This window comes from Microtus oregoni, unplaced genomic scaffold, assembly GCF_018167655.1.
Source record: "Microtus oregoni isolate MIOR12 unplaced genomic scaffold, Mior012 000110F_ref0000174, whole genome shotgun sequence".
Lineage (NCBI taxonomy): Eukaryota > Metazoa > Chordata > Mammalia > Rodentia > Cricetidae > Microtus > Microtus oregoni.
Genome location: NW_024544728.1, coordinates 2588671 through 2604525, shown reverse-complemented (window position 1 = coordinate 2604525; position 15855 = coordinate 2588671). Strand labels below are relative to the sequence as shown.

Genomic DNA, 15855 nt, shown 5'->3' with positions numbered 1-15855 from the left:
AGATTAGGTGGTGAGGAGGAAGCCATCTCGGAAGTTCACTATTTTTATTTCCCACTCATGACTCCTCTCTTTCTGTCTATCAGGGAACTTATCTAACTCCTAGTCCACCACGCATGTCTCCAGATAGGCGTGTTCATTCTGGAGACAGTGGTATAGCCCAGTCTTGTTTTGAATTTACAACCACACTGATTCAGCCTCCCAGATGCTGGAGTTATAACACCATAACTAGCTGGCAGACCCTGAGAGCTTACCTCCCCAGTGCTCCCTCTCCAGTCATGGACAGAAGGATGTGTCATCTCAAAACATCTGGGGAACTAAGAAATGAAAAATCATAGAGTCCAGGAAGTAGAATATCCAAAAGAGAAATACTAGGATCATGGGGAAAAAATAGTTCCAGAACAAGTAGTAAGTAGTTTATCAAGAGACAAAGGCCACAGCCAATAGGCAGTATCTAAAATTTTAGAAATTAAGTAGCAACATTAAAACCTTACTTAGTATTATGTATGCTAATCAAAAGAACAAGCTAAAAACATTTTTAAAAAATTCTGCTGGGCAGTGAGATTTAAGAACCAGAAAGCTAGGTTTGTTTCTCTTGTTTAAAAGTTTAAACACAGAAGTTTTGAGTGCTTAAATTTCTAGTGTTGCTTTGAGATAATTGCTGTTTAAAATGAGGGTAGAGGGCAGAGTAACAAAAGAGATGGCTTGATGGGGTTATGAAGAAACCTGGTGCCACGGAAAACCCCATGAATCCACAAGGATGACCCCAACTAAGACTCCTAGCAATGGTGGAGAGGGCGCCTGAATTGGCCATCTACTGTAAGCAGATTGGTGACTTCCCTAATTGCTTTTAGAGATAGTCTATCCAGTAGCTGATGGAAGCAGAGGCAGACCCACAGACAAGCACTGCGCTGAGCTCCAAGAGTCTTGTGGAAGAAAGAGAGGAGGGACTGTCCCAGCCAGGGGAGTCAATGGGGGAACCCGCAAAGGCAGCTGGCCTGAGCTTGCAGGAGCTCATGGACACTGGACCAACCGTCAGGGAGCCTGGATGAGAGCAACCTAGGCCCAGCTGCATGGGTGTGACAATTCTGTAGTTTGGTGTCTTAGTAAGGGATTCTAGCAGTGAGACCAGGACCTCTCCCTGGTGTTTTGCTGGCTTTTGGTAACCCATTCCCCATGCTGATTACCTGGGCACGCTTGGTCTCGCCTCAACTTGATGTCCCATGCTCTGTACACCATGGGAGGCATGCCCCTTTCTGAAAGGAGGTGGAGGAGGAGTGGATCGGGAAGGCGATGGGAGGAGAGGATGAAGGGGAAACTGGTTGATATGTAAAATAAAAAAATAAATATTATTTAAATAAAATAGTAAAACTATATAAAATATAAAAAATAAAATTAGGTAAATCTATAGAATTCAGAAATCAAATTAGTGTTGAGGCAGAAAAGGGAATGCAGAAACACAGATGAATTAATTAAGGTCAAGAAAGGAGAACACAGCATGGCGAATGCCATTAATAAAAGCACAGTAAGATCTTTGGAAGATCTCTGAACAGCAAATATTATAATAAGTGAGATAAACTTGTCAGAAAAAAGACACAGGGTTACACAGTATGTGACATCAAAGAACAGGGATCCTGGATCACCAAAAAGGCATATTTAAAATCCAATGATCAAGAAAGACAGTTCAAAGATAGAGAAATCCACACTAAGCACACACTGTGTTATTATTTTAACATTGTTATTATGTTAACATCGAGCCAAAAGGAAAAGCTTTATTAGTGGCAACTGAGTTCCTACATGTGCTGAGAGCTTCGGCCAGGCTCTTACCTTTAGAACACCTGAGACAGATACCGATTGCTGCGTCCTCGAGGTCTAGGGAACATCTGTCTAGCTCTGATTGGTTCTTTTCAAATATCCCCCTCACTTTGAATTGACTAACAATGGCATGAGCGCCACATCTGGATGGAGAAGAGAAACTCCACAGCTCGCCTGATTTTTATTTAAAAGAACACGTGCACGCCTTTAATCCCAGCACTCGGGAGGCAGTGGCAGGCAGATCTCTGTGAGTTCGAGACCAGCCTGGTCTACAGAGCTAGTGCCAGGACAGGCTCCAAAGCCACAGAGAAACCCTGTCTCGAAAAACCAAAAAAAAAAAAAAAAAATAAATAAATAAATAAATAAAAAATAAATAAATAAATAAATAAATAAATGAACACTTTCTTGACCACTTCACTCTCTCGTATCCAGAGTCTAGTATTGAAGTGACTGTTGATTTGAAGGTCATTAAAAAAAAAAAAACTCACGTTTTTGTACAGCTTACATGAGCAAGATATGAGGCCTCGGCTGAAACACTAATCCAGTAAGTAAAGTCACTGTTACTATCTTTCTACATACATTTCTATCTGTATTCACAAACTGAATCCATTAAAACAACAACAAACACCTATCAAAGAACTGGCATGATTCATACCATAATTCTATATTGCAATTCAACAAAACTGTACATAAGCAAATAAAAGATAAATAATCTTCCTGTGGTCAGAAAGTTTAAAACAAGTCAAAGTATAGTGTAACTTAGAAAATAGTTGGAATTAATCATTTTTAAATAATTAATTAATTATAAAAACATCTGTGTGTTTACGTTACTTTTCTATTGCTGTGATAAGGCACCATGTCCAAGACAACTTGCAGAAGGAAGCATTTAATTGGGGCTTGCAATTTCAGAGGGTGAATCCATAATCATCATGGCGGGGAGCGTGGTAGCAGGCAGACATGGTGCTGGAACAGTAGTGAGCACTTATATTGGATCCACAAAGCCCCCTCCAATGACATACCTCTTCCAACAATGCCACACCTCCTAATCCTTCCCAAACAGGTCCATTACTGAGAAACAAGCATGCAAATATGAAGCTGCAAGAGCCATTCTCAATCAAACCACTAGACCATGTATCAACATTTTTGCACTTGTAATTTGATTTAAAGGAAAATTGAAATGCATGTACAGATGCTGTGCACACCTGCATGCAGGGACACACATGCAGGCAAAAATTACACTGGGACAAAGTCACCTTTTTACAAAAATTATTTAATGTTTGTGTGTGCTGGCGTGGAGGCCAGAGGTCTACACTGGAAAAGCAGTATTTTCTGTGTACAAACTACTTCCACTGTGGTTCCTCACCTTGTCTTTTCAGACAAAATCCTTCACAGAACACAGTACTGGAAAGTGACTAGATGGGCTGCTTGTTTCTGCCCTCCATCCCTAGGGTTACACGTGAATGTGACCATATGTGGCTTTTCTGCAGCTGCTGGGGATCAGAATTCAAGTCTGTATACTCACATGACGACAGGCATTTATTTTACCAACCAGAATTCAAGTCTGCATACTCATATGACAGGCATTTTACCAATGGAGCCCTCCTTCCAGACCCTCAGCTGAATGCTTGTGTAAAAGAAAGAAAATCACATCTCTAAAAATGAAAGTGCTCTGGCAGGAGAGAAGGCGTCAGGGGAGCTGGGTTCAGTTCCGAGTACCCACAGGGTAGCTCACAACTGTCTGTGCCTACTGTTTCAGAGGTGTCTGATGCCCTCTTCTGGCATCTGCAGGAACCGGGTATACACGTGGTGCATAAACATACAGAAAGACAGAAAAAAATACACAAAATGTAAATTTTTTTAAAAAAATAATAAAGTGCCGAAAGAATCAAAGCTAAACAGTCTGGCGTGGGAAATTAAGCCTTGAGCGCCCTCTACTGACTCAAAGAAAAAAATCCCAGAAAAAAATAAAACTCAAACCTCAAATTTGTAACACTTGTCCAACATAGATCTTAAAGTTATCTGAGTTGGCATAGTGGTTCAGCACTGAGGAAGCTGAGGCAGAAGGATTGCCTTAAGTGTAAGGACAGTTAGAAAGGGAAAAAAGCTCAACCTCTCTGTAGCCATGCCCTGTATCTCTAGGTGAGAATCGTCTGGATTACAGCTCACTGCAGCTGGAGCACCCGTGGCCACGGAAGGTGACATATACCCACATGTTGTAGGAACACCACACCTGCATTATCCGTGAGACATTGCCCTTCCCTCCAGTGTATGTTTAAAATATAGAATGTTTTCTTTGTAGACCAGGCAGGCCTCGAACTCAAGATTTGCCTGCTTCTCCCTCCCCAGTGCTGGGATTAAAAGTGTGTGCCACCACACCCGCTATAAAATGTTTTCAGTCTACGGTTAGGCATAGAATTCATATAGCCAAGAATAAGGTTTAGTTCGCTCTGTAGTTTTGGATTTGAAGAAAAGAAAAAACAAAGCAATATTACTCATGACAAGTTGAACATGTACTTTTAATCGGTGTGAATTGACATTTAGAGTTAAACATTTTTGTTTCCAAATTAGAGTGCTTATCTAGCCTGCATGTATTTTCTCAATATGTTAATGAAGTCTTTCTTTTAACGTACTTTCAAAGGTGTGTGATTGTTGACATACACCATAATTTCATTCATTCTAAGTCAACAATATTCATGGGGCAGGCCGACTTGGCGCTACGGCAATAAATAATAGCAGCAACCAAAAGGGTCTGTCTGTGCCGTCTAGTCTCTGACAGAGTGACACACTTTATTTATTTAAAAATTTTGTGAAAAGCAATGGGGTAACTGAAGATTGTATTTCATTGCCTGGGCGGGCGCCAGTGCTGCTTTTTTTTTTTTTTTAATTTTTCTTATCAATGACTTGCTTACACAAAAATACATTGCCAAAGCCAAGTGTTGATTTTGAAGATTCGGTTAATGTCTGATGAGTCAGGAGCCTCTCACACTCTGAGGACACCGCCACTCTTACCGCTCTCTGAAGCAGGTGTTATTTTTACAACCGCTCCAGAGACTGCTCAGTGTATAATGTAGGCAGAATGCTCGAATCAGTGCCTGGGGAGGTACGTACGCAATAGAAAGCAGCTGCCGCTACGATGTCTTTGTGATTCGAGTGTTCACGTGACCGTGTTAGCTCACCAGATCTTTACTGGTGACTGAAATGAGAGCAGGAAAACAAGAACTAGGTATTAAAGCCTGTTTGTAAAGGGGGCTGTGCTGGGGTCCTACATCCCAGGGGCAGAAAACTGTCCCCTTGTCCTCATCACAGGGAAAGATGGAGCAAACTGGACTTTAAAAACTTCTCCTAGACTAGAGAACAGAGTAGTCACTTTTTAGGATCCCTGGCTACCCCAAAAGTGGCAGAAAGAAAAGAATGCAGAGAATCCTGGTCCAAAAAAACAATGCCTCAACTGGAGAGCTGGGGCTGGTGGGAAACTAAGCTGCGCTCGTGAACTGCTGGCAGTCCAGAGGGGAAAATTTGGGGGGTTGTAAACTTTACCTCTGGCAGGGGAAGCATTTCCTCAAGTTATGAATCATGAATTAATCCAGCCATAAGATCAGATCTCTCATGAGTCCTGTCAATGCACCATCTCTGAATACCGGGTACCAAGCTTTCTATACATGGGTCTTTCAGGAGGAAACTTCAAATCTAATTCATAAGACTTACCTAGTAAGAAATGTTTCATAGATAGGTAGATGATAGGTAGATAGATATAATTAACTAACAGTGATTTACATACAATGGAGTACTATAAATGGAATGAATGAAAATGTTTTATTTTTCCACTCTTGGTTTAAGGATGATAAATGCTAGCAGAAATGTACTTGCCGATCATGTCTTGTGGATGAGGAAGTAAATGGCAGCAGGGTTGTGAGCAGTGGGAAGGAGGAACTGTTGACTCTCCAGTATCAAGACTGATATTATCTGCAAAGGGGTATGATACCAGATGACAGTGTTTTTGGGTTAGTAATAGCTCTTCATTGCTAACTCTAGGTCAATCACTAAAATTGTTTTATGTAAGGGTATAATTGGTATGTCAAGAGGTGGGAGAGATGGAACCAAATATATGTTCAGCTAAAATCACAAAAGAAAACAGTGGAAGACAATAAGTAAGCAAAAACTGAGACTGCATGAAGCTAGACCAGAGCCAGGACAGGTTTCTAATGACCCCAGCCAGGGACCAGGCCTCAATTTCAGTTTACTGGAACAAGCAATCAGTTCTTGGGAGAGCTGCAACCCAGGGGAAACCAATCAGAAGGTGCCCTTCAGCCTTATTCAAGCTTAAGAGAACTAAAGTTAGTTTCTCTCACCCTGCAGGTGAAAAGCTCCTAACCACTAAGCCACCAACCAATCCTATAGTAACCTGTAAACTTTTTTTTAAAGCCACCGATCAGCACCCAGACTAACCTCCCCTCCCTGTAATTCCCCTGAACTTGCTTAAAAGGAGTCTCTGACTTCTCTCATTGTTGCCGTGCGCCACCCCAACATGTTGGATTAATAAAGTGCTCTTGCTTGTTGCATACATGACTGGTGGTCTTTTATGGGACTTCGAATTAGTGTTTAAAGGCATCATGAAATTTGTCCTAGAATACAGTGAATCTACTGATAAATGCATGTGTTCTGACTATTTCACCAGCTGGTCATTCCACCTTATTCTCCAGCCCTTATGTTCATAGAAACATTGAACTTATGTCTTTTAGTGGCAGCAGCATCTAAGTGTTCAGGTATTTAATTACAAAGATAGAAATGATTAAACTTTGCCCACTGGGCCTCCCACATTAAACAGCCAATTATGCAAAGGGAAAGTTCTGGATGGAAATCAGTTATTACAGTAAGCACAAATGAAACAGCCTCGTTGCTAATTTGAAGAAAGCTTTATAGTCTGGATAGAACAAACTGGCTACAGTAGTCTGTGGGCATGGGGAGTCCTGACTGAATGTGTGTTGTTGACATGAGCCCCAATGCCTCTGATGTATGACAAGACAGTTCCTGAAGAGATGCAATACATCTATTCACTCCTGTAGGAAGCTCACAACAGAACAAAGTGTGGACACCATCAAGGTCCAACTTGGTGAATCAGTAAGTCCTATAGCGGTTACTTACAAGAATATAGGTGAGGGGTGGCTTCCAGAAGCAGAAATGGCTCAAAGATAGCTGCATCACCAAAGCCCACCACAGCTTGGATGACAGCTCACAAAAGCTGGCGGCCTGGAGCCCAGTACACAGTCTAAAGGCTGCTCTAGCTGGCGAATGCCATTTCCAAGTGACTCATCTGCCTCTCGAAGGCAGCTCTGCTGGTTTCTGTTTCTCCCAGGCAGTTGGTCTGGTTTCAGAGTCTTCTTGATAGCTTGGCTTATCTGACAGTGACTCTCCACAGTTTGGCTTGTTTATGCTTGAGAAAAACAAACAAAAACAAACAGTAAGAGTCAAGTGAATCTGATCAGTTTTAGGAACTTCCTGAAGTTGTTCATCTTCCGCCTAACAGAGCTTCCCTGCAGGATGGAGTGTTTCAATGTTGGGGGAACAGATATATAACAGCCTCAAACGCATGACAATGGCAAAGGCTTCCTCAGGCCCAAGAAGGAATGTTTACTAATGATTAAGGAAGGTGTTGCAAAAACTTTGTTAGGATTTCTATTACAGTGATAAAAACACTGTGGCAAAAAGCAGCTTGGGGAAGAAACAGTTTATTCACTCACAGTTCCACAGAACAGTTCACCATCAAAAGCAGTGAGCATCAGAACTCAAGTAGGGCAGGGACCAGGAGGCAGGAGCTGATGCAGAGGGGTGTGGCTCTGCTTGCTCAGCCTGCTTACTTACAAAACCCAGGACAGCTAGCCTAGGAATGACACCACCCACAATGACCAATCACTAATTAAGAAAATGTCCTATAGTCCCATCTTATGGAGGCATTTTCTTAATCAAGGTTCCCTTTCCTCCCATAACTTTTGCTTGTGTCACATTGACATAAAATTATCCAACACACTCCAGTTTGTGAGGCTCTGTAAGAAAGAAGTATCAGGCTGTAAACAGCTGGGAGAAAGAGGATAAAAGCAATCCACAATCTTACTCAGGTATGTTTAAGTGGCAAGAATGCTATAGGAGTGAAAAACTAGTTGCCTATTGTATTTAGGACATTCAACCAGAACTCACTCCTGACACTATTATCAGGGACAGTAACTGTTGAGGAGTATTGTTTTATAAAGTGTGTTGCATTTTTTTCCTACTGCTTTTGTTAGCAATTTAAAGATGTGCTTAATTAAATAAAATCAACCGGCTCCCTGGAGGCTGAGTCAGCAAGTAGAAACAGGTGGAAACACGGGTAGTGCAGGGTTTTTAACTGGGGGCAGAGAGAAGGATGCTGCTGGCTTGTTTGGTTGAAGCCAGCAAAGGGAGGTTAGCTACTTGCTATTCAGCCTAGCTGTGTGAGCAGAATTCCACGTCAAACCTTGACTTGTGAGTTCTCTAGCTTTAGATAAAGTTTCCCTTAGTAGCTTTGACAAAGTCAGTGCCTGAGGGAACAGAATCCCCTCAGGCTGTGGTTTTTGCTCTGAAGCCCTTGCTTAAGGCAGTCACTGTAGATAATAAAAAGCTTATAACCACAAATAACCTATGGATAGGTAGGTCATGGACCCCATTTGACTTTTCCTCTGATAAATATATCCAAACTAACTCCTAATGACTTATGTCCACAGATTAGTGTGTCTCTTACCCTTTATTAGAGAAGCGTCATTTTGCAATACATGGTGACTGTTTTGAAACATAGACCCATAACTGGTCAAGGTGTAGAGAATAAGAGACTGCAGACTGCTCAGCCCTAAATGGGGCATCTGTATCACAGTCCCCCTGCAAGTGCTCATGAATCACCCCAAACAAGAGGCAGAAAGATTATAAGATCCGGAGGTGGAAGACGGCTACAATGGAATGGGAGTTTTAGGACAAAACAAAGCAGTTGTTCATAGGAAGCCACAGCAATTATGAGCTGCAGGAGAACCGCACATGTGTAAGCCAGACAAAGATCTCAACACGGGGTTGGGAGGTGGTAATGAAGTCCCACCCTCAGCCGAGGAGCTATTGGAAATGGACGATTGATGGAATAGAAAGAGGGAGAGCAAGTTTTCTTCAGTGAGGCTGCTCCTGAGAGGCCATCGATGATACACAAACAGGCAGCTCCGAGAGGACTCAGTGGTAATAAAAGGAAATGTGAAGTGAGAAGAGAATAATCTGAAGGATGGGAGAGGAACAGAGTGGAGGGAACGGAAGCTGGACTAGATCAAAACAGATTGTGAGCATGAACTGAAGTCTCAGACAATAGCACAATGATTTAAAGGAGAGAGTACAGAGCAGAGCGGTAAGTGACAAAAATAGCATAAAATATCACATGTGGTAGAAGAGCATAGGATGCTCCTTCAGATCTTAGTGTCCTGGCGCTAGACTAGAAAGCATATTCAAAGCCTGTGCTTCTGTGACATCTAGGAACTTTTTTTCTTTTTGGCTTTTCGAGACAGGGTTTCAGGGTTTCTCTGTAGCTTTGGAGCCTGTCCTGGAACTAGCTCTTGTAGACCAGACTGGCCTCAAACTCACAGAGATCCGCCTGCCTCTGCCTCTGCCTCTACGACCCTAGTGCTGGGATTACAGGTGTGTGCCACCACCGCCCAGCGACATCTAGGAACTCTCTAGGGGACGTAGATGTTCCAATAGACAGTCCCTCACTCTCTGTACTTCGTCTTCATCAGGAAACAGCCAGTAATGAGAATGATTTAAAAATCAAAACGGAGGTTGGCACCAGCTCCCCAGATTTGGCTCTCTTAGACTAGGAATTGTTCAACCCCTTCTACTTCGGGAGAGACTCGTCTACCTGAAATAGATATCAACATAGAACTCAAACAGGACTCCGAGGAGAGATTCTTCACAGACAGAGCAGGGGAAACACCTGGAGTCCCCATGCGGGGCTCTGTTCATATCACCATGGCCACCTGGAAGGAATTTGAAGAAATGGCAGAGAACTAGAGCCCCACGTGGGTGAGCCAAAATAGATGGGAGATACTCTCGGCTGAACTGCAGACTTCCGGCCGGATTGCTCATGAAGAGGGTGGAGGTGTACAACAGTGGCGTGAGGAGCAAGATGAACTACCAGGTTGTAGCAAACCAAGAAAACCAGATTTTAGCAAATCAGGGTGACTCCATGCGTTTAGTCAGTGTTGCTGTTGAGAATTTAGAGGCTGCTTCTATGTCCATGACACGGACACGAGCATCTCAATTTGCTGTAACCCCAATGAGGACAGGAGCTGCGAAGCACAAGATTTCATACCAAAAGCTTCATTAGATCAGTATTTGTCGATGACTGATCCCTTTGGAGTACAGTTTACACGGAGATCACCAAGTGCTGGGCATACAGCCTGCCAGGTGTGGCTCTGACATTCAGCAGGCAGAACTGGCACTGGTTTGTGAATCTCTGGCATCAGACATGCAGTAGTGAGTGCCAAGAACTTTAGCATTCTCCAGCCACAAGCTTTCGGTTATCTTTTGAGACCAGCTGACAGCTGCAGGCTTGGTTCCAGTTTTTAATGGGTTTTAAAAAGACCTCAGTGACATTAGGCAAGGTATTCTTAAACCCGTGTGTGCTTTTCTGAAGAGTCTTCATATTGACAAAAGGAGAGAGTGTCTGTGTTAACTTCAGGAGGTTTGAGTGACAGATTATGGTAGAGCTTAGTGCTTTTGTGTGGAATTAGCTAAATATCTAGATATTTTACTTTGGGAATTGTATAGTTCCAAAGGCATTTATCTTTACATCTCACTGTTTTGAACCTGTGTGCAAAGTTTCTTCTGTTCGTTGGATTTCCTATAAGTAGGACAACAAAGTGTCTCAGAAGCTCTGCATGATGACACCCCCAATCTTCAGAGTAGATCTTGTCAATGAGCTGGTAGAAAGTTTGGGCAAGTGTCTGAAATGGTCTGATCTGCAAGCCTTTGTCTTTGTCTTCCAGGTGAGAAAGGCCTGGGCATACCTACTCATGGAGCTTCTTGTAATCCCATTTCTCCCAAAGCCTCTTATTATGAGGAACAGAAGTAACTATTCATCTGTCCATGAGATCATGTGCTCCTCAAGGCGAGGCATCTGTCTGGCTCACCATCTCAGCCGGCTGAGCATGTATGTCAAGCTGACATACTCAAGACATATGCACACACCTGCGTGTGCCACGCCAAGTACCCACTATACGCAGACACCACGGTGCCCACCAGGATACGGGTTGGAAATGAAGGTATAGATTGGCTGCCGTGGGCTTCTGCGCAGAAGTTTAAAACTGCGCTGGAAGCCAAGCACGGTGGTACACACCTATAATCTCAGCAAGTATGAGGAGGCTCGTGAGTTCAAGACCAGTTCTAATTAGCTTAAATGACCTAAACAGAATGGGGGCAAGTAGTCAACTAGCAAGCTAAGCCCTACATAACACAAAGAAGATTACGGCTGTTTTTTCCAACATTGCCAAACTATAAAAACAAATAAACAAAAACCTACAAACATTTTGAGTAGACATAAAACCTATTTACCTTGATTGGAGCATTATATATGTCTACCTGTTATACTGAAGCATCACGTGGTACTTTAAGTAACATATACAATATACAAGTGCTTTTGGTTTGGTTTGGTTTGGGTATTATTTTTGCTTGTGTTTCCACATACCTGCAATTCTGGTTTAAATGTATAAAATCCCATGCCTCCTAAGTTGTTGCTCAGATTCTATCCTCTGTATGATAACTTGGGCATTGGCCTGACAGAGCCGCAGCGCTTGTTTCTTTCCTCCCGGACTGTCACTGTCACTGAAGATGCTGCTGCTCCATGGACCAGTGTGTTTCGCACCTGACACCACATTTGCTTAACTTGGCAAACGACGGGGTTCCAAATGTCAGAGCGCTCCTCACAAAACCACTAGGACAGATGCTGCAGAGAGAGGCTAAATCCTGGCCTCCAGATGGATTGACAGTGACGTCAAGTTCTTGGCAAGCATCCACCCTTCCAGCACCAAAGCCTCTGAAGATGCAATGAGTCCTACTTCCTTAACCTACTAGAAACCATAAACCATGGCATCCTTCCTGCTGCCACAAGAGCATGGTTCAACTGCCCTGAACCAGTCTGGGACAGGTGGGGGGGGGTCCTTCCTCCTGCTGGCTTAGTTGCAAGTGCTAGTTGATACCCCAGGTTCAAGGGTTTGAAGAGTTGGGAGAAAGTCCAGTAACCACTATTACTTTATCTTGGCATAAGAGAAAGTCATTTTTCAGAGGACTGTAATTGTCACCAGAGCCTTAACTCTTTACTTCCTCTTCCTGACTAAAAGAAGCCGGAGTTGGCAGAGCATTTCCCTTTGGAAAGAATGAGGTTCCCAGAGACCTGCCTTGCTTCCTCCTGGTTTTTTCCAATGATTGATACATGGCGTTTTTATGGCTGGAAGGCACATTAGATGGGAAAGACCTTCAGTATGAGCCTCAGCGTTCCTTCCCTCCACCATAGCTGCCCATCCCAGCGCCATGTGTAAATAGTTCTTGGTGTGCAAATAAATGGCAGAAGAGGTTTCGTTTTACTTTTAATTTCTTTTACGGGCTGGATGTTAACAATAAAATAGATTATGATTTTGAATCCTAATACAGTGCTTTGTTGCACACAATTACACAGTATTTGCTGACTCTCTCTTTACTAATTTTTTTTCATGTTGGCCGTAACCTGAAGCAAATTTCTTATCATCAATAAGTGCATTTTAACTTGATCACGGTCATCTCTGAGTAGTAACTTTGTCTCCCTGTGCTTCTCAGGTGCCATTCTGGACTGGGCAGTCTTCACGGTGCTGTTAGAACTGTCATGGTCCACACACCTGAAGATAGAACTCAGTTGCTGAAGCTGAGGAAAAACGTTCAGCGTTCGAAGAGATGAGTCTCACTGATGAACAAAGAAAGTAGACACTTGAAATATGCTCTTCGAGGAGATGCTGTGAGCATTATTCAAATGGCAACAAAGGCCGTAGACAACTGCATAAGCTTAGTTGATAAAGGAGCGGCAGGGGTGAGAGGATGGGCTCCAGTTTTACAGACGCTCAACTGTGAGTGAAGTGATACTAAGAAGCTTGGAGTTACAGAGACATCTGTTATAAAAAGGAGAATCAACTAACGAAGCAAACGTCATTGTGCTTGTCCATTGTTTTGAATACAGTTCTATCGCGTGTTGTATGCATCACTTTTATGTGTGATGGGAAACAGAGAAATTCATATTGTTTGCTCTATTGTGGCATTCAATTTTTTAAAGTGTTCCGCAAATGACCCTCCAATATCTTTAAGGTACGCCTGTAACAGGGTGAAGAAATATACAGCATGCTAACATAATCACAAGATATTGGGAGTACCTATATTAATGTCATACAAAGGAAAATTAGGACCTAGGGAAGTTATCAGTTTGGGATATTACAAAATCGTACAGGAATTGTGTATGCAAAATGATACAGCAGCCCCGAATGTGTATGAGCCAACAGCCCATCATCAAAGCACATGAGCCTGAATCAAATAGTACTTCAGAGAGAAAGAAATGAACCCATCGTTCTAATGAGAGAGTTCACTGTTCCTCTCTCTAGACAAGTGAGAATCATTAACGACACAGTTGAACTGAAGAAGCAGCATCAGTCAACCGAATCTAATTGACATTTAAAGAATGTTTCAATGAGCAGAACAGAGAACAGTTGCCAAAATAAAGCATATTGTGGGCCATACACAGCACCTTAGCAAACTTTCAGAAAAGGAAATCTTACAAAGCAAACTGTTGGGACTAGAGAGATGTCTGGCTCAGCGGTTAAGAGCACTTGTCCAGGTCTCGGTACTCACGTGTGTGTGTGGGGGGGGGGGGAGATCACAGCTGTTTGTGTCTAGGAGATCTGATGCCCTCTTTGGCCTCTACCTGCATACACACAGCTCACACACACTCTCCCTTACACACAGACACATAAATAAATATAAATGTCTTTAAAAAGTATCATCTTGCCGGGCGGTGGTGGCGCACGCCTTTAATCCCAGCACTTGGGAGGCAGAGGCAGGTGGATCTCTGTGAGTTCGAGACCAGCCTGGTCTACAAGAGCTAGTTCCAGGACAGGCTCCAAAACCACAGAGAAACCCTGTCTCGAAAAACCAAAAAATAAATAAATAAATAAATAAATAAATAAAATAAAAAGTATCATCTTATACCATAATGGAATTGAGCTGGATACCAATAGCAAAAAAATACCAAGAAAATTTAAAAATGTTTGTCATGAAATAGCACACTTCTAAGTAATGGAAAGACCATAGAAGTTCAAGGGATATAAAATATCTTAACGAAATGAAAGTAATTGGGAAATAAAACTTGTCAAAACATGTGGGCATTGGCAAAGGCTTTGATTCAGGAGAAATTTATAGCTTTGTATATGTATATGGGAAGGCTGCTCCAAAAAAAATCAATAGCCTAAGTTTCTATTTTAAGAAAATAGAAAAAGAAGAGCAAATTAATTTAAAGTAGAAAGAGAAATACTGAAAACCAAAAGCCAGTGAAATTTAAAATAGCAATAAAGAAAATCAGTACATCTGAACATCAGTTCTTTGAGAATATCAATAGTGATAAATATCTGCTTAAGATACTAAGAATGAAAGGTACCAGCTAATAACATCACAAATGGGGGGAGAGCATCACTCCTTGTTTCATGGTTACTAACAAGTGACCAAAGGAACCTTGGAAACAATTCTGCACTCACAAGTCTCCTATCTTAGACGATAAGAGACAACACATGGAAAGCCATGGAGTCCTATCAGAGCAAGAGGGATCGGAGAGCATCACTTTCAACGCAACACAGAAGTCCCTATGTATCCTTTTTAACCCTTAACATCTATTAACAGCCTCCACTCTTGCTGTGACTCTCAGGATGGTTTTGCTTTTGTTTGCATACTGGTCCATTAGGGTCTAGATTGTGGTGCAGGTTCATTCTCCCCGTCTACAGCCCCCACCCCAAGCATTCTCTTTTAGACTCTTCAGCCACATCTCATCCACTTCCTACATCTTTTCTTCTTCATTGTACGTTATCCCCTCTTCTTTTTTACTTCTTAAATATAATTTTCCATAGCGTCAACACTAGAATCTGTGGATCCTAACACTATCTCACCTTTCCCCTCCTACCTCCCTAGTTACATCCTCATTTTGATTTTGTTTTGTTTTCAAATTCAGTCCGATATTCCTTATCCTTAGCCATCTTACTTCTTCTCCGCCCCACCCACTGAGACTGGGTCTCACTGTGTCTCACAGGGGGCTTGCCTGGGGTTCACAAAGATCTCCCTGCCTCCCCAGTTCTAAGATTAAAGGTTCTTGAAACATGCCACCCCACCCCTAATCTTATTGACTGTAACTTATCCTCCAACCGTCCTTGAAGTCAAAGTAGACACCATATCAATACATCTTCTGCCCGTCCCCAGGCTCAGGAAACATCAAGAAGATGAGATGGAAAGAATAGACGAGATAGAGGGTGGGAAAGAGTGCTATGTTGTGCTGTGCCTTCTCACACCCTGTCCACTGCATACATGAACTCACTGCCACTGTTGGTTACCTGCTGCCAGAGAAGATATACAGGTGGCATATATACCTATTATATGATGTCCAACACCAAATGTTATTAGAGATTTGAAAATTAAAACACTATGTTAGTCAAGCCCACAATAGCGAAACACCAGATGCTGATGAGGGTGGAGAAGAATAGAGGTCTTTGGACAAAGCCAGAGGGAAGGCGAGATGTCTCGGCCACTTCGGTCAATACTTGACGAGGAGGTCTTTTTTTAAATAAAACTAAATGTGCTTTTACCTTCCTCTGTGAGTTGTTAAAAGAAATTTCTTTGTTGAGGGGTGAGAGCTATTCTTATCTTTAAGTATAAAGATTATACTTTAGTTAGGTATTGAGCTGGTTTAGTAAAGTGACTTTCAGGTTAGGTTCAGCTCAAATCCTATGA

General features: G+C 42.4%; 1 pseudogene; it reads left to right on the top strand.

The window, feature by feature from the left end:
• The first annotated feature begins 1495 nt into the window (after window positions 1-1495).
• Window positions 1496-11717, top strand: LOC121443621 (annotated as a pseudogene).
• Window positions 11718-15855: the final 4138 nt, after the last annotated feature.